This window comes from Hemicordylus capensis, chromosome 6, assembly GCF_027244095.1.
Source record: "Hemicordylus capensis ecotype Gifberg chromosome 6, rHemCap1.1.pri, whole genome shotgun sequence".
Lineage (NCBI taxonomy): Eukaryota > Metazoa > Chordata > Lepidosauria > Squamata > Cordylidae > Hemicordylus > Hemicordylus capensis.
The window spans coordinates 144,408,123-144,426,611 of record NC_069662.1 but is presented as its reverse complement, the minus strand read 5'-3'; the positions used below and the strand labels follow the sequence as shown (position 1 = coordinate 144,426,611).

At 46.2% G+C, this 18,489-nt stretch overlaps 1 long non-coding RNA gene across 4 annotated transcripts in view; it reads left to right on the top strand.

The window, feature by feature from the left end:
* Positions 1-9,709, top strand: part of LOC128332166 (uncharacterized) — a 46,084-nt gene extending 36,375 nt beyond the window's left edge. For all 4 annotated transcript variants that reach the window (XR_008310590.1, XR_008310587.1, XR_008310589.1 and 1 more), the window contains exon 6: positions 8,024-9,709. This is a non-coding gene — a long non-coding RNA (uncharacterized LOC128332166). The remainder of the gene's footprint in view (positions 1-8,023) is intronic.
* Positions 9,710-18,489: the final 8,780 nt, after the last annotated feature.

Sequence of the window (18,489 nt, the reverse complement as noted above, 5' to 3'; positions counted from 1 at the left end):
CTGAAATGGCTGAGCATAGAGCTATGAAACTGGGTACAGAGATAGTCCTTGATGGCAGGACTCTGGAGTTCTTCTTTCCTCAAGGAAATCAGTCAAACCATTAAAAGATTCTTTGAAACCATTTGCAAAAGTGTTGAAGAAAAAGATGCCAAAAATGGGCAATGCATGGAGCACCACCCTGCTTGTCAGTGCAACCTTCAACATTTTAGGAAAGGCTGGCCAGCCATGGAACTGTGCAGAGCAAAGCACCCTGTTTTGGAGAAAACTTAGTTGGTCAGTGGAGCCCAGAGACCATTGGTGATGATATGCAGTGGTGTTGGTGTTTGGTTGGAGCTTGGCTTCAGACAAGCAGGCAGGTGGGCAGGCTGGCATAGTCTCAAAGGTGCTTTGGCTTGGCACCAGGCTGCAAGCGGGTAGCATGGCACCCTGTGTTGGAGAGCACTCTGAGTTGTTCTCTGTGTTGGAGAGTTGCTGATGACACTCAGATATTTTTCTCCATGTCAACATCACAGGAGAAAGCAGAACCTCCCTAAATGCCTATTTGGAGGCAGTGATGGGCTGGACGAGGGATAACAAACTGCTACTGAATCCAGATAAGACAGAGGTACTTATTGTGTGGGGTCGGAACTCGGGAGATGATTTTGATCTGCCAGTTCTGGATAGGGTCACACTTCCCCAAAAGCAACAGGTACTCTGTCTGGAGGTGCTTCTGGACACAAACCTCTCCCTGGTGTCCCAGATTGAGGCACTGGCCAGAGGTGCCTTTTATCAGCTTTGGCTGATATGTCAGCTGCGTCCGTTTCTTGAGATAAATGACCTCAGAACAGTAGTACATCTGCTGGTCACCTCCAGACTTGACTACTGCAATGCGCTCTATGTGGGGCTGCCTTTGTATATAGCCCAGGAACTTCAGTTTGTCCAGAATGCAGCACGCAGGTTGATCTCTGGGTCATCTCAGAGATAAAATATCACTCCTATCTTAAAAGATCTACACTGCTTGCTGATACGTTTCCAGGCAAAATACAAGGTTCTGGTTATAACCTCTAAAGCCCTAAACAGCTTGGGCCCTGAGTATTTAAGAGAACGTCTTCTTCGCTATGAACCACACCGCCCATTGGGATCATCAGGAGAGGTTCGTCTGCATTTGCCACCAGCTCGTCTGGTGGTTACTCGGGGAGGGGCCTTCTCCATTGCTGCCCTGAGGCTTTGGAATGCGCTCCCAGCTGAAATAAGAGCCTCCGCATCTCTGACAACTTTTTAAAAGGCAGTCAAGACACATTTGTTCACCCAGGCTTTTAATTAGATACTGTTTTAATAGTTTGATGGTTTTTAATGTTTTAACTTAGTTTTAAATTTTAAGTTGTTGTAATGTTTTAACCTTTTTACTTGTTGTTTTTATTGTTTTGTTGTAGACCACCCAGAGACTTGCATTTTAGGCAGTATGCAAATATGTTAAATATATAAAATAAAATAAAATTTGTACAGGCCTATCATGTTTCACTCTTTCACCTGAGGGACAGACTTCTGTCTTCTTCCTCCCCACCTCCTGATGTAGAGAGCAGCTGGGCACTAGGCTTTCTATCTATCTGATGTATTTCCTAAACAAGCTAATTTAATTAGAAATTTAACTCCATGTCTCCAGACAATAATAATTAGCAGTGCTCTTCTTACTTGTGCACTTTTGCTGAAGGTGGGGAAGATAAATAATATAACCCTTTCTAACTCTAACAGGCACTTCAGAGGGGCCCCCAATTCAGTTTGGCATTCCAGGAGGGTTCCCATACACTCTGGACAATTCAAAGGAATTACTTCGAAGCAGACAAAAGTTTCAACTCTCTTTGCTCCTCATCACTCCCCCAACCACTAGTTTACCTAATGGTTAGGAGACAGGGCAGACTGTGCTCCCAATGCTAAAGGACCACCTGTTTCGGTATTGTCTTCTTTCCTCTGCAGCCCTGGAAAAGACTACAACTCCCAAGGTACTTTGCATCTTTCCCTGGAGTGCAGAGAATGAAGTGGGGGCGGGGATCCTACCTGAAGTAATTTTAAAGCTGTGGAAGCACTCACTGCTAGGAGCACAACCTGCCAGGGGTGTGGCAAGGTTGAAGTGAGCCCTAGGAGTCAGAAGTGAAGATGGCCACTGTCACACCAGTCCCTCCTTATTCTCCTCCTCACCCTGCCCCACGAATTTGCTGCAGAAGAAGTGTACGGACATGGTGGGGAAGAAAGCATTCTTGGCACGTCTTTGATCTCACTCCTATGAAAGTAATATCACACACTCCCCATGCACACAAACACTTTCACACACATGCACTTGACCAAGTGCATCCCCCAGCTCAGAATCTACTTTTTTTACATATATACCTTCTACCTGCATACATACCTGCTGAAGAGGGCTCATCTTTTTTGAAGCCAAGCCTCAAATTATAAGACAACAGCATGCCAGTTGGGGAGATGGGAGGGAGGGAGAGAACAAAGGAAACTGCCTTGTACCAAGTCAGACCATTGGTCCATCTAGTTCAGTACTGTCTACACTTTCAGGCAGTGGCTCTCCAAGGTTTCAGGGAGGAGTCTCTCAGCCCTACCTGGAGATGCCAGGGACTGAATCTGGAACCTTCTGTATACGAAGCAGATGCCTTACCACTGAACTGGCAAATATCCCTGGCTACGTCTTAGGCTTGCGTGGGGAACTAGTGAGCTTGAATGGGGCAGTCCACCTCAGAATAATTTTGTTCAAAGCTTCAGTCTTGGAAAGAACGGATAGAGAGTTTGAAATTCAGAAAAAGAATCAGGTTTATTTTAGGGTTTAGGGGTGGAAAATAGAAAGTGAGCTGCTGGCCAGCCAGTGGGCCCCCTTTCTCAGGCAGAGAGACAGTGGCGGAGCCAGACCACGAGCAGCCCGTGCCCAGTCACCACCACGGCCCTGCTCTCTCCACAACCCACGTCTGACGTCAGACACAAGGGGTGTGATCTGGCTCTCAAACGGGGCCGCACAGCCCCGTTCGGGAATTAGAGCCAGGCTGGCGCTGCATTCACAGCATGACCAGGAGCGGCTCTTCCCTGCCTTAAAGACAGGGGAGAGCCACTTCTGGCCACACTGCGAATGCAGCGTTAACTGTCCAACTCCCAAATGGGGCTGCGCGGCCCCGTTCAGGAGCTAGATTGGGGCCAGCGCTGGCCATTTGACTCCCAAAAGGGGCCAAGCAGCCCTGCTTGGGAGCTAAACCAGCACCCCCTGCATCTGATGTCAGACTCAGGGTTGTCGGGGCCACGAGGCGCGGCCCCTCAGGGGCAGCAGCCCGAGTTCTTTGAACCCATTCGCCCAATGGTGGCTCTGCCCCGGAGGGAGACATTTGTCACCCACCCTCCACTTTGTTCAGTTACAGACTCTGTATGCATCTGCAACCAGCCTTGTCTCATTTCTTCATCCAAGTAAGTAAATTAGGGTTGGAGAGAGGTGAGGAGGAGGAAGGGCAAGAAGTACTCATATCAGGGCTGCTTCAATTTGCCCCAAATCAGATCAAATCAGGTCAAAGCTGAACAAAGCAGCCTACTTTGATTTGGCCCTGATTCGGCCTCCGCAGCTTCAGTGAATGAATTAAGCCTTGCTAAATGAAGCTTGACGCTCTTCTTAATGGGAAATAAAATTGAAAATCACTTCATTGCGCTACTGTGGCTGAAACCTAAGCATTATGGCTTCATTCATTCATGAATCCGGCTGCAATCTAACTTGCACAGAAAGGAGAAAAATTATACACTGGTGCCAATGGAAACTGCTTTTATGAATTAGAGTTGACTAGTAAAGTGTTCAGAATATCCTCACTGTTCCACCTCAGTATAGTTGACTTCCTATTAAAATGCTGTCATACATCTTTGATCTCAGGATACATTTCCTTTATAAAAAGAGGTTAACATAACTGAGGTCAAGAGGAATATGTCATGTATCTAGTAAAACAGTGGTCAGGCTTTGTGGCAGCGGGCCAGAGATTGTAGATTTATTTCTTTTCATCTGTCACTAGATACTATTTTTTAACTAGAAAAGTAAAATCCCTGAATAGATAACCCCACTCCATTTTACATTCCATTCCATCTAAACCAAGATGCTTCAAAAGCTCTTTCTGAGAGTAGAACTGAAATGAAATATTGAATAAAAATGTTGTTTCAGTCAGAATGGAACCTTACAATAAGCCAGGCAAAGTCCTGTTTCCAGTCAAAACATAGGGCAGGATCCTAAGAACTGCTAGCAGAATGGAGTCCACACCGGTGAACCTCCCCACTTCTCTCCACAGCAGCAGCCCCTGCCAGCCTCCTGAAAAGCTCTGCTCATGGAAGGGACCTCTGCTCCCCATGTTCCATCCCATCCCATTCCAGAGAGGCACCTTTTTAAAGTGGCGATTCTCTTTATTGAGCACAGGGAAAGCAACTGGCCCTATCCACCCCCAGCACAGCATCCCTCCAGTGGCTGTTGCTGGTGTCTATCTTAAGTTTCTTATCTACATTGTGAGCCTTTGGGGGACAGGGACAGATCTTAATTCAATTCAATTCAATTTAATTTATTGCTATGTAAACCGCTTTGGGAACTTTTGTTGAAAAGCGGTATAGAAATATTCGTTGCATTCGCAGTCATCATGTACCCCATTTGGGGGCCCAGAACACCAAATGAGCTTTCTGGTCTACATACAAAGGCAGCCCTACATAATGCATTTTGTTTGATCTAAGATCGTAAATAAACAACTAACTAACATAATGCATTGCGGTAGTCAAGCCTGGAGGTTACCAGCCGATGCACCACTGTTTTGAGGTAACTCATCTTTAGGTGACTTACAATAGATTGCAATCACACCAGGGGTGGATCGACCATTGGGTGACTGTGTGCAGAGGACCAAGGCCACCCAGTGGGGCCAGGATGGGGCAAACCACACCTGCCTCCACAGTCACTCTCCCTCCATGGCCCCCACTTGGCTGCATCACTGCCAGTTCACCTCTTTACCAGCAGCAATGCAGCCAAAGAACTTCACCACCCAGCACCACATGCTGGATGGTGATGTCATTAGACTACAATGGGTAGGAAAGTGGTGAAACATTGACTGAGTGGAGGCCAGGGAGGCAGGCTGGTTGGCGGTGGCTAGTGGCAGCAATGCCAGCTGCCTAAAAATCTAGCTCCAGGCCACCGCCAACGTCACTACACTTGTGAATCACACAGAACATATACACAGTTCTGTTGCACGAACTATAATGTACTTTTAAGTAAAAACCATGGCCAGCTGAGGCAATAATGATATTTATTTATTTATTTATTTATTTATTTATTTTACATTTATATCCCGCTCTTCCTCCAAGGAGCCCAGAGCGGTGTACTACATACTTAGGTTTCTCTTCACAACAACCCTGTGAAGTAGGTTAGGCTGAGAGAGAAGTGACTGGCCCAGAGTCACCCAGCAAGTATCATGGCTGAATGGGAATTGAACTCGGGTCTCCCCAGTCCTAGTCCAGCACTCTAACCACTACACCACGCTGGTTCACGCTGGATATGTTAATGTCACGCTAGATATGTTCACCACGCTAGATGTGTTAATAACTGTGGAGGAAGTGGAATAGCTCAGGGCCTCCCAACCTGTGGTACTCCAGATATTGTTGAACTACAACTCCCATCATCCCCAGCCTCAATAAATTGTAGCTGGGAGTGATTGGAGTTGTAGTTCAACATCATCTGGAGTACCACTGGTTGAGAACCCCAGGAAGAACTTTTATAAAGGCACTGCACTGTACTCAGAAAACAAGAAAAGTCAAAATAAGGTACCATTGTATTTTGTTGGCAAGGCAAGGTAAGGCAGGCTGCAGCCTCACAGACAGCTCCATGGGGCAAGTTGCTCCAATGGCAGTCAAAGGTAGATTGGGCTTTTACCTCCAAGCTCAGGCTGTCCCTCCGAGACTCCACCTACCTGCCTAGAGAGAGGAATTCTTAAAGAGGCAGCATTCGGGTCCAGTCTAGGCCTATTCTCTTTATCTGATCTTGCCTAGCCTGTTGCCAGCACTGGCATGTAGATATCAGGGAGTATGATGATATGGGAGCGGGTGGCTCTTCATGGGACTTGGGTTCAAAGGGTGCCATTTCAGACGGCTCTCAGGCTCTGAGGGTGCTGCTTTGAGGGGCTCTAATTCTGGGTTTCTTTCACACTCTGGGCTGGTATGAGGGCCCAAGGCTAAATCGAAGGCTGATCCTGCACCTTCAGCATCCAACTGAGGGATCATACTCAGGGATGATAACACCAGCTGAACTGATGTGTATCTGTCATGAATTAGCACATTTTGGTATAAGAAACACAATCCAAGGGAAACTAGGTGCACCTAAGTTCCTCTGCAATCTGTCGCTGGGTGGCATTGGCTGAGAGTGTTTGCATGCCACCACTGCCTCAGTAACACAGCCTGCTGAGTACCCACAAGCATGGGGCAGGGGTGGGGGGGAATCATATTGTCCTTTGCCTCAGGCAGGAAAATCCCTTAGATCAAGGCTTGGCAAATCTGAGTCACCAGGGAGCCATGGCTCCTAGAAATTTCACCATGGCACCTAGACTAAGATATTCCGAGGTAGAGTTGATGTTGCTTAGAGCATCTTTTAAAGTGGAGATTCTCTTATATGTAGCATAGGAAGGGCAACTGGCCCTATCCATCCTCAGCACAGCATCTGTCCAGTGGCTGTTGCTTTAACCAACTTTAAAAGGGTTCATGGTTAAGCAGCAGATGTTTTTCAAACAATGTTGGCTCACATTGGCTCACCGTGCAGCCTTAAGAAGATGGAGCAAGACAAGAGTTCTGTCCTCACAAGATTCTCACTAACCACACATGCTAACTGAGCAAAGAGGCACCTTTCAAAGTGGTGATTCTTTTATATTTAGCAGGGGAAGAGCAACGGGCCCTCTCCAACCCCAACACAGCATCCCTCCAGTGGTTGTTGCTAGGGATGTGCACAAATCAATTTTTTTATTTGATTTGTGCCCCAAACAAATCACCCCTGATTTGTTTTGTATCCAAATCTACCCCCCCAAATCACCCCAGATTTGATTTATTTTTGCTTTGTTTTGATTTAGATTTGGACCAATTTGGACCACTTAACAAGGTCCTAGGGGCACCAAATTTGGGAGATGGGTACGTCCCCATGGGTGCCACCTACCACCCAAATTTCAAGGCAGGGGAACACTTGGTTGACTTTTAATGATTTTTTTTAGTTTTTACTTATTTTGAACATTTCCACTGTAGGAAACAATGGGAATTCAAAGTTGCCATATCCTAACCCTAACATGGATCCCCAGCTCTCATTTTTTTTTTAAAAAAAATCTGTGTTACTTGTAATGCGAGTAAAGAGAAGCCCATTTGCCCTCCCCACCCACAATGTCCATCATTAAATCTGGTCAATTTGTCAAGTGTCCGCTGTCTGGCTCCTAAATTTTGGTGCCAGCTCCTAAATTCAAAGAAAATTTGTCAAGCCCTGCCTAAGATTTCCTCTAATACCACCATGTTTAATTTTAGGCTCCATCTTTCTCTTGTGGGTTTGAGTGTGTATGTGAGAGAGAGAGAGAGCATTTTTAAGTGAAGCATAGGAAAATAGGAAACTGTCTTATACCGGTCAGACTATTGGTCCATCTAGCTCAGTATTGTCTACGCAGACTGGCAACGGCTCTCCAAGGTTACAGGCAAGAGTCTCTCCCAGCCCTGCCTGGAGATGCCAGAGAGTAAGCTTGGGACACAGATGTTCTTCCACTGAACTATGGCCCCATTCCCCTAAAGTGAATATCTTATATCCCATCCAAATGCTATCCAAGCCGGACCCTACTTAGCAAAGGGGACAGTTCATGCTTGCTACCACGAGACCAGTTCAACTTCCCAGAGCAGAGAGCATTTCTATATAGGCCATTGCTAATGGGAAAATGTTGGGCTTCCTTCCCGCCAACTTTTTATGGCAAATGTTCCTTTGATTTATTCTATGTGAATTTGCAGAATTCACTCTTGATACTATCTTTCACAGCAAAACACACACAGAGAGAGAAAGAGAAGGACTGAGAGGACATGCAGCTGGACGCATTCCAACAGCGGCACTAAATAACTTACGAAAATGGTTCGTTATGTTTTCGCTGGAACTAAAACTAAATCTGGAGGTGAAAAGACAATCAACAAAGCCGCAATGTTGAGACTCCAGAAATAGAAAACAGCTGTCTCCAGAGGAAGCATTGGCTGGCTTGGGATCGGGAGACAGTCCACAGAAGCAGCTATTCCAGCTCAATTTCTCAAGCAAAAACTGTAAAGCATTGACTCAAAGAGTTACGCATCTAACAAAGCTGGCTAGAGCCAATGCACGTGGAGGAACCATCTTTCCAGTTTCACTGGTTATCTCAGAACAAAAAATGGATGTGTGTTCTAGAAAATTAAAAATAATTCCTGTGAAAGGATTTGGGTTTATCCAATATTTGCAGATAACTGAGGAGGATTCGCACATGCCTGCTACATACCAAGGATGGGGGCGGGCGGGTTCCCCTAAGGGATTTGTCTCCTTCTGTCCACACAGAAGCATGTACTAGTGAGGACAATTTACACATGCTTGTTACATACCAAATATTTGAGGGGTGCTGGGTTGCGGTTTTCCCCCAAGTGATCTGTCTTCTTTAATGCACACCGAAGCATGTACGAGTGACTCTTTTCCAGGCATTTCTGAACATGCATATTGAAATGTCATACCACAAACAGCATATAGTGGGATCCTTCTCATGACCATATAGGGGTGGGCGGGGGGAAGGCGTGCTTCTACCTTGTGCCAGCCAGATGACCAGAGCTTCATTTGGACTCTGTAAGCTCGTGAGCCCACACAAACACAGCAGCAGGAATTGGGAACCAGGGCCTCCACATATCCCACAATGCATTGCACAAGCAGCACCCACTATATAGAAGCTTGACTCTGCCTGGCCCTGCTTTCCACAGAACTTTATGGTACACATGGCCACCAGCAGCCTGGGAACCATTCAAATTGCACTGGTGCTGCAGACGACCCAAACAGAGAAGTAGGACATCTCTCTTCGTTCCTATCTCACTTTCAGTCTGGGTCTGGGCTACCCAGATTTGGAACTCTTGGGTTAGGAGGCCTCTGAACCCAGCTGCCATCTGGTTCCCCAGGTGACCACAGATTCTTTGGTTAACCCCGTCCTGCCCAGGAATCTGTGGTCGTGAAAACAGGACTGGCAGTATTTCATCATAAACTGGCAGAAATTCTGCATGCAGAGGTGTTTGTGAGGAACGGTCTGCATCTGTTGCATTTCTGCCTGCTATCAAGCTGACAGAGTCATAGTTCACACTGCCAGAAGTTGACACCCATTAAAATAACAGTAATTAACCACCCAAAGAAAATGATCCTGATCCCTAAATGTATTTATTCATCTTTAAATGCCATCTGTATGATTAACAACACCAGAATGCTTTCTCGTGTATTCATTTCCACTCCTTCCACACTCTATTCCTCATAATGGCTGTTCTGTAACTAAAATAAGCAATGCTCAAAAGTTTGGCAAATGAAGTGTGCCCTGCGTATTTCTGCTCCCTCCCTGCCACATGTGACTTCAGTCAACAGTCTTCCTTTTACCACCCTTTAATCTGCTGCTATTTTAAAAAATGTTTTATTTCATTTTGTAATGTTTTATTTTGATTTAAAATGTTGATATTGTTATGTGTGCCATCATTTATTTATTGTTTACATTTCCTTTTACCATCTGGCTGCAGCAGAGGGTGAGGCAAAGCAACAAGGTCCCTCCATCAGGCTGAGGATCAACTGCCTTCTGGACCCTCCCTTCTGATAACATTGGGGAATGTTAAACATAAACCCCTTGGGGACAAGATTATCCATTTTTAAAATGCTATAAGCTACTCTGAGTCTATGGGAAAGAGCAGGATATAAATCTAACAAACAAATTTAAAAATGTATATACTGAGCTTCGCAGTGGGGATATGCACAGAACCAGTTCGGAGACCCTTGCCTCCGAACCGGTTCAAACAACCAGCGGTTCTGCTGTTTTGAAGGCGGGAGGGTGACTTTAAGGGTGGGGGAGGGTGCACTCACCCCTCCCATCGCTTCCCCCGTGCCAGCGCTCCATTGTAAATCAGTCCAGTAGGGCGACAGTTTACTTCCCTGCCCTAACCCCGTCCCCTCGTTGGTATCCTAACCCCGTTCCCTCGTCAGACTAGAAATAAGCGGAAGTACCTGGCGCACGTGTGCACATCAGGCACATGTGTGCACATGTTGCGCTCACTCATGTGCGCATACCTGACACGCACGCGTGCCAAGTACTTCTGCTTACTTCTGGTCCGAGGGGACGGGGCGGCAGGGAGGTATGCTGCCTGCCGCCTCGCCGGACAGGTTTACAATGGAGCACCGGCGGGGAGGATACGGCTGGGAGGGGTGAGAGCACCCTCCCCCACCCTTAAAGTCATCCCGCCACCTTCGAACTTCCTTGTGCCAGTTCCATGCACATCTCTACTTCAGAGTGGGCTGCCTTCGGTAGTCTCAAAACAAAAAGCAGAATAGAAATGTCCATAATAAATAAGCTACATGACATTTATTTCATTTCTATTTATTTTTAGATTTATCTCCCGCTCTTCTTTTAAGGCTCTCAGAGCAGTGTGCGTGGTTATGCTTATCTTCACAACAACCCTGAGAGAAGTGACTGGCCCAGAGTCACCCATTGAGAGTTTTATGAGGAATGGGGATTTGAACGTGGGTCTCCAGCCCTAGTCCAACATGCTAACTCTTACGCTGCATTCTCTCTTCACCCGGACCAGGGAAGCCTGTGTGTAGACCCTCAATATATGCAGACCTGCTGATTGGGCACAAAACAGGGCACATTTGAAAATCTATGCTCTGGCAGTGCAGGCAGCAAAGAAGCGGTTCTTTTCTCCCTGCATTGCTTCCACAAATTCACATCCAGCTAAACTGTCTAGAGTTGTGAGGGGGCTAGTATGTACCCCCTCCCCCTTGAATCGGTCACTCACTGTGACATTTTTAATGACTTTTTTTGCAGATAAAATCTCTCAGATTCAGGCCGAGCTGGATTCCACAGCTACTGCAAAGTCTGCTGTGGAAGTGTCCAGCAACTCCTCTTATAGGGTTAGACTGGATCATTTTCAGTTTGTGACTCCGGAGGAAGTAAACAAACTGCTTTGGACTGTCCTACAACCTGTTCTCTTGACCTTGTCCAACTTGGCTTATCTCATCTGGTAATTATATTATCAGAGAGGGTCTGGTAAATATTATAAATGATTCTCTGAGGGAGGGCAGGATGCCTCCTTGCCTCAAGGAGGTGATTATTAGACCACTTTTGAAGAAACCAGCATTGGATCCCTCAGAGTTAGCTAATTACAGACCTGTTTCCAGTCTTCCATGGTTGGGCAAGGTGATTGAGTGGATGGTGACCCCTCAGCTTTTGGCAGTTTTGGATGATGCAGATTATCTAGACCCATTTCAAACTGGCTTCTGTGTGGGCTATGGAGTTGAGGCTGCCATGGTTGGCCTGATGGATGATCTCCAACTGGCTATCGACTGAGGGAGTGTGACTTTGCTGATCCTTATGGATCTCTCTGGGGCTTTTGATACCATCGACCGTGGTATCCTTCTGGACCGCATGAAGGAGGTGTGATTGGGTGGCACTGTTATACAGTGGTTCCGTTCCTACCTCTCTGGTAGATTCCAGATAGTGTTGCTGTTCTGCAAAGCAAGAACTAAAGTGTGGTGTTCCACAAAGCTCCATACTGTCTCCAATGCTTTTTAACATCTATATGAAACCTCTGGGAGAGATTATCAGGAGGTTTGGTGCTGGGTGTTATCAATATGCTTATGACACCCAGATCTATTTCTCCTTGCCAACCTAATTTGGAACCGGCATATCTTCCCTAAATGCCTGCTTGGAGGCAGTAATGGGCTGGATGAGGGATAACAAACTGAAGTTGAATCCAAATAAGACAGAGGTACTGATTGCGGGTGGGGGGTTGGGACCTGAGAGATAGTTTAGATATGCCTGTTCTGGATGGGGTTACACTCCCCCTGAAAGATCAGGTATGTAGCTTGAGAGTGCTCCTGGACCCAAAGCTCACCCTGGTTTCTCAGGTTGAGGTCGTGGCCAGGAGCGCTTTTTATCAGTTACGGCTGATACAACAGCCAAGTCCATTTTTGGAAGTAAATGACCTTAAAACAGTGGTACATATGCTGGTAACCTCCAGGCTTGCCTACTGTAATGTACTCTACGTGGGTCTGCCTTTGTACGTAGTCCGGAAACTACAATTGGTATAGAATGCGGCAGCCAGATTGGTCTCGGGGACAATTCGAAGGGGCCACATAACACCGGTTTTAAGGGAGCTGCACTGGCTGCCGATATGTTTCCTGGTGAAATACAAAGTGCTGGTTATTCCCTATAAAGCCCTTAATGGTTTGGGCCCAGGGTATTTAAGAGAGCGCCTCCTTTGTCATGAACCCTGCCACCCATTATGATCTTCTGGAGAGGTCTGGTTACGGTTGCCACCGGCTCATTTGGTGGCAACCCAGGACTGGGCTTTCTCTGTGGCTGTCCTGAGGCTTTGGAACATGCTCCTGTAGTAATCAGCCACCCCTCCAACTCGCTGCTTTCTATCATTTTTGCTGTTCTTACTATATTTATTTATTTTATTTATGTATTTATCATATTTTTATACCACCTGGATATGATAAATACATAAAGAAAATAAATAAATATTTTTTACACCAGCAGCTAACAACCAAATAATACATAGCAAAAAAATACAGATAAGAACAGCAAAAATGATAGAAAGCAGCAACATTAGCCAGTCAGCCAAATGCCTTCCTGAACAGTTCTAACCAACTGTTGGTTCTAACCAACTTCCTAAACATACTCATCATATGAGCCTTTCTAGAGAGAGAATTCCAAAGAGCAGGTGCCACCACAGAAAGGTCCCTGCTCCTTATTGCCATGCAAGTTAACTCTGAAGGTGATGAGCCCTCTGCAGAGCCTAATTCAACAGGAGAAATGTATGGAAGAAGGAATTCCTTCAGGCATCCTGGGCACAAACTAAGGGATGTGGCTATAGCTCAGGGTCACAGCATCAGCAGGCAGAAGTCAAGTTTACTCTCTGGTATCTCCAGGTAAGGCTGGGAAAGACTCCTGTCTGAAACCTTGGAGAAACTGCTGCCAGTCAAAATAGACAATACTGAGCTAGATAGACCAATGGCCTGATTCTGCAGAAGGCAGTTACCTCTGTAATCCCCATTAGCAGCATAAAAGCACTCCCTCCCAGTGCATTCAGAAAACCATTGGACCCATTTCCAAATACTTCTGATAATGCATATAGAGAGATATTGCTACTGAACAGCAGCCACCAAATATTTCATCTTACAGGACTGGCATAAATTATGTAGGCAGAGGCAGTCATGAGGGATGCTCATCAGTTGCATTTCTGCCTGCTGTTAAATAAAGACTTAACAAGGATAGCTGAGCCCTGTGGAGCTGAGTGTGACAACGCAGAATTTCTGCATAATCCTGGTCAAACCACTGTGGTTAAATCACATTTAACCAGAACAGATAGCCAGGATCAGATAGCAGTTTGATGAGGATTGCCTGGAAATTCTTCATTCTCACAATCAGATCCTAGTTAACTAACCAGGATTGTCGTGATTGTCTGGATGCAGCCTTAAAGAACTATAATAAGCCACCAAAAGAAAACAATTCTGAATGCTAAGTGTATTTGTTTATCTTAAAATGCCTAAATTCAGCATATTTAAGCTTCATTTGCTCCTTTCCATTGAAATAAATAGGATTTACAACCCAACATTTTAAGGAGGGCTAATGGATTAACCCCTTGATGCTAATTCCCATTTCTAAATAAAGCATGTATTGCTCACATTCATGCCTTGCTACCCTTGTATTTCCCTCTTCCCCATCATTCTTCCCAATGTCAATGAAAGATTGTAAGCTCCATGAGTGCAGGGATCTTGCTTATCAAATTATGTGAAGTGTCATGTACGCAGGGGTGGAGCCACCACTGGGCAAATGGGTTCAAAGAACCAAGGCCGCTGCCACCAGGGGCCCATGCCTCATGGCCCCAGATATGCCCCCCACGCCTGACATCAGATGCAGGGGGCATTATTTGGCCCCGTTTGGGATTGAAATCAGCCCACGCTGCATTGGCAGCGTGGCCAGAGTGATTCTCCCTGCCTTTTTAAGTCAGGGAGAGCCGCTCCTGGCCTCATTGCCAACACAGCAGGACCGATCTTTCTCCCAAATGGGGCTGTGTGGCCCCATTTGGGAGGGAGACTACGCCCACCACGTCTGATGTCAGACGCAGGGGGCATGGCTAGTCGGCCCCCTGTGTCTGACATAAGACACAGGGGGCGGGGCCAGGGGGTTGCGGCTATGGCCAAACATGGGCCGCCACCAGCCTCCCTCCGCCACTGCATCATGGTACTGCATAAATAAATGAGTAATGATACTAACAATCATGTAAGGGTTAGAAGCATAGGAAGCTGCTTCATACTGAGTCAGACCATCGGTCCATCTAGTATGGTCTACACTGATTGGCAGTGGCTGTTCAAGGTTTCAAGCAGGAGTCTCTCCCAGCCCTTCCTGGAGACGGCAGGCAGTGAATCTGAAACTTCTGCTTGTAAAGAAGCAGATGCTCTACCCCTGAGCTTGGTAGACATTTGGAAGCAGCTCTTGAGAAGACAAGACTCATACCAGGGGAGGCAGCAGACTTTTTTTCCCCCCTAGAGAAGCAAGCATGCAAACAAACAAGCTGGAGTGCTTGGTTGCTGATGGAAATATAGATATAGTGGGCATAATAGAAACCTGGTGGAAACCACTATTCTTCCTGGATACAAACTCTACAGAAATGACAGTGGGGAGGGGGATTGGGGGTGGAGCAGCACTGTATATTAAAGAAGGGATAGAATCCAAAAAGCTAGAAAACCTAGGAGTACCGAAGTCCTCCACAGAATCATTACGGGTGACAATATGTGGACCGAAAGGAAATGTGTTATGCAGAGAGTGATCTGAAGTTGAAGAGGCATCAAAGAGAGAGGGAGAGGTGGAATAATGGGTGACTTCAATTACCCTCACATAGCCTGGGCAAATTGTCATGCGAGTATTGACAGATATGGCAAATTTCTAGATATGCAAAATGGCTGTGCCTTAGAACAGCTGGTTGTAGAACCAACCAGAGATAAGGTGAACTTGGAATTAATCCTGAGTGGTGCCCAGCACCTGGTGCAAGATGCCAGAGTTGCAGAACCATTGGGGAACAGTGAGCATAGTGTGATCCAATTCAGCTTATTCCTCAGCACTGCCAAGGAAGTCCAACACAGATGCATTGGACTTCAGAAGAGGAAAATTCTCAAAAATGAGGGGATTGGTTTTAAAAAAAGAAGAAGCTGAAACGGAAAGTCAGGAGGGTCAAATAACTCCAGACAGCATGGAACTCAGGGACGGGCCTTCTCCATTGCTGCCCTGAGGCTTTGGAATGTGCTCCCTAATGAAATAAGAGCCTCCCCATCTCTGACAACTTTTAAAAAGTCTTTAAAGACGCATCTGTTCTCCCAAGCTTTTAACTGATATTGTTTTGATTGTTTTAATGTTGGTTTTAGAATATTGTTTTTAAAAAAATCAAATTGTTGTGTTTTAAATTTCTTGTTTTTGTTTTTAACTAATGTTTTACTTTTGTTTTTATCTTGTTGTAAACAGCCCAGAGACATAAGTTTGGGGCAGTATAAAAATATGTTAAATAAATAAATAAATAAATAAATAAATAAATAAATAAATAAGACTTATTTAAACCCACAATAATAGAAGATCAGTTGGCATGTATACCAAGAAGGAGGAAAGGTGCCACCAAGTTCAGGAGGATACCAGCATAGCTAACAAATAGAGTTAGGGAAGCTATAAAAGGGAAGAAGACTTTCTTATGTTCTTATGAGCTATGGCCCCATTCCCATCTTGACTTTAGATGGATCAACTTGAAAGAATGTTGGACCTTCAACATTTGGCTCATGGATCTACCAGATCCCAAGACTGCATATTAATGAGCTGCACACTGCAGAGAGTACTTTCCAACGACAAATGAGCATACTGTATTTTTGACACAGAAGTTCCATTTCTTTCCAAATGTCACATATAGGGAGGAAAGAACAAAATGGTGAGAGAAATCATACTAGCCCTGTTGGCGAAAGCAAACAATGCCCCATTGTGCACAGGGTCGGTATTTTTTGTTGTGGTGGCTCTGAAAGGCTTGGGAGGAATCCCTCTGGTTCCAGCTAGGCTGTAAAGAAATCTGGTCCACAGTGAACGACTCCTCAACATATTACAGCCAGCTGGGGAAACAGTATGGCTGAAACACAAATGCCTTGGATGGCTCTCTTTGGAAATGCAGGAAATGCAGGCGCTGATGAAAATTTTATAATGTCCAAAAATTAAAATAGAAAAAAATTGAAAATATGGGAAAGAAACAAGTAATATATTTGACAGAACAAATATGACCAGAGAAAGAATATCTCTCTCTCTCTCTCTCTCATTTCTGACTATATTTTTGACAGAACAAATATACTCCTTTGAAGACCTTCTTTTACTATATGAAAAGGGAAATTAATCCAAAAAGGTTTCTTCAAAGGAGTATTGTTGCAAGTTTGTCATGATGTATATTTCATCACCACTATACCAGCTGATTAGAACGAATATAACCAAATAATCTCTCTCTCTCTCTCTGTTATTTCTGACTATGTATATGATGATAAAGTTAGGTTAAGAACATAGGAAGCTGCCTCATACCAAGTCAGACCTGATCCATCTAGCTAAGTATTAACTGCATAGATTGGCAGCAGCTTCTCCAAGGTTGCAGGCAGGAGTCTCTCTCAGCCCCATCTGAAGATGCCAGGGAAGGAACTTGTAACCTTCTTCATGCAAGCATGCAGGTGGTCTTCTCAGAGTGGCCCCATTTCCTAAGGGGACTATCTTACAGTGCTCACATGTAGTCCCATTCAAATGCAAACCAGGGCAGACTCTGCTCAGCAAAGTGGACAATTCATGCCCACTACCACAAGATCAGCTCTCATATCACAGCTTCCATGCTACTAGGAAAAGCTCGACCTGCATCATTAGCAGCAGTTGTTCGTTTGTTTGTTTATCATATTTCTATACCGCCGGATATGTACATCTCTAGGTTATGTCATTGCAAATTCAGTAGTACATTTATGTAGCTGCAAATTCAGAAGGGCATGCACTCCCCATGATGGCCCCCATGGCCATGCTGTGGCTATGCCCACCCCAACAGCCAGAGAATCCGAGAAGTATCGAGGCTCCGTCCCTGCAGGTCCCCGCTTCGTGACACCCCTGATTAGCAGTGATTGGTTTTACCGTGAAGCAGGAAAAGCAAGCGTCTTCTGCCGGTTAAGCACTGGCTTCATGCCTTCTTCCCAGGGACGGCCTTTTCATGAGGCAGGGTGGGGCAATTGCCTCAGGTGCAAATGCAGGAAGAGACATGGGGGCCGCCAATGCCAGGCTCCGGCCAGCACAGGCACAACCCTTCCTCACTCTGCTGGGGCCCACTGTTCATTTTCCCCTCCTTGCCCCACTGGGGCATGCCTTTGTTGCCTCGCAGACCAGAGCTAGGTCTTCTACCGCTAGTGTCTGGCTTGGTGGCATAATCCCAGAGTGCTCATGTGTTGCCTCATCGGCTGGTGGGGGCAGCATCCAATTGTCCTTCACCTCAGCCAGCAAAGTGTTTGGGGTCACCCACTGCTTCTGCATCCAACACAAGCTCCATGTCTTTCCTGTCATAAGCCCTCCATCGCCTTGTCCTTCCCTCTGTTTCAGCTCTCCTATTAGGCCCATTCACACTATGGGGCTATTCCCATGATCTGCAAAAATCAGGCTAGGAGAGCCTAGCCCGATTTTTGCAGATCATCAGAACCATCAGGCTCAGCTGCGAGCCCGGTGGTTCTGGAGCGGGTAACCTGCTCAAGAACCCCTGCCCCAAATCCAGGTTTGCAGAGCGAGCACTCCGCAAACCTGGTTTTTTTAATCGTGAGTAGCCATGGCGCGGCTTCGTGCCGCACCTACTCATGAGTAGACCCCTGGAGGGGAGGGGAAAAGCCACCTCCCAGCTCCAGGGGTCTCCCCAGTATGTCCTGCGCACTCACGCAGGGCATACTGGGGCTTCTGGGGGCCATGTGGCCCCCAAGCTCCCCAGCCCCGGCCGCCTCCGTTTCAGAGCCGGCAATCGTGTGGGCGGCCGATTCAGCCACCCAGGGCTCCCTCCCTGCTCCTGAGCGGGGAGAGTGGGCTTAGCCCGCTCTTCCCGCTCACCACCCCAAACCGGGTCTCACGGATCATGAGACCCAGTCCATTATGTTCAGTACTCATATAATGAGTGTTGAACATAACATCTGTCTGTACACAGGTACAGTCATTAACAGGTTAT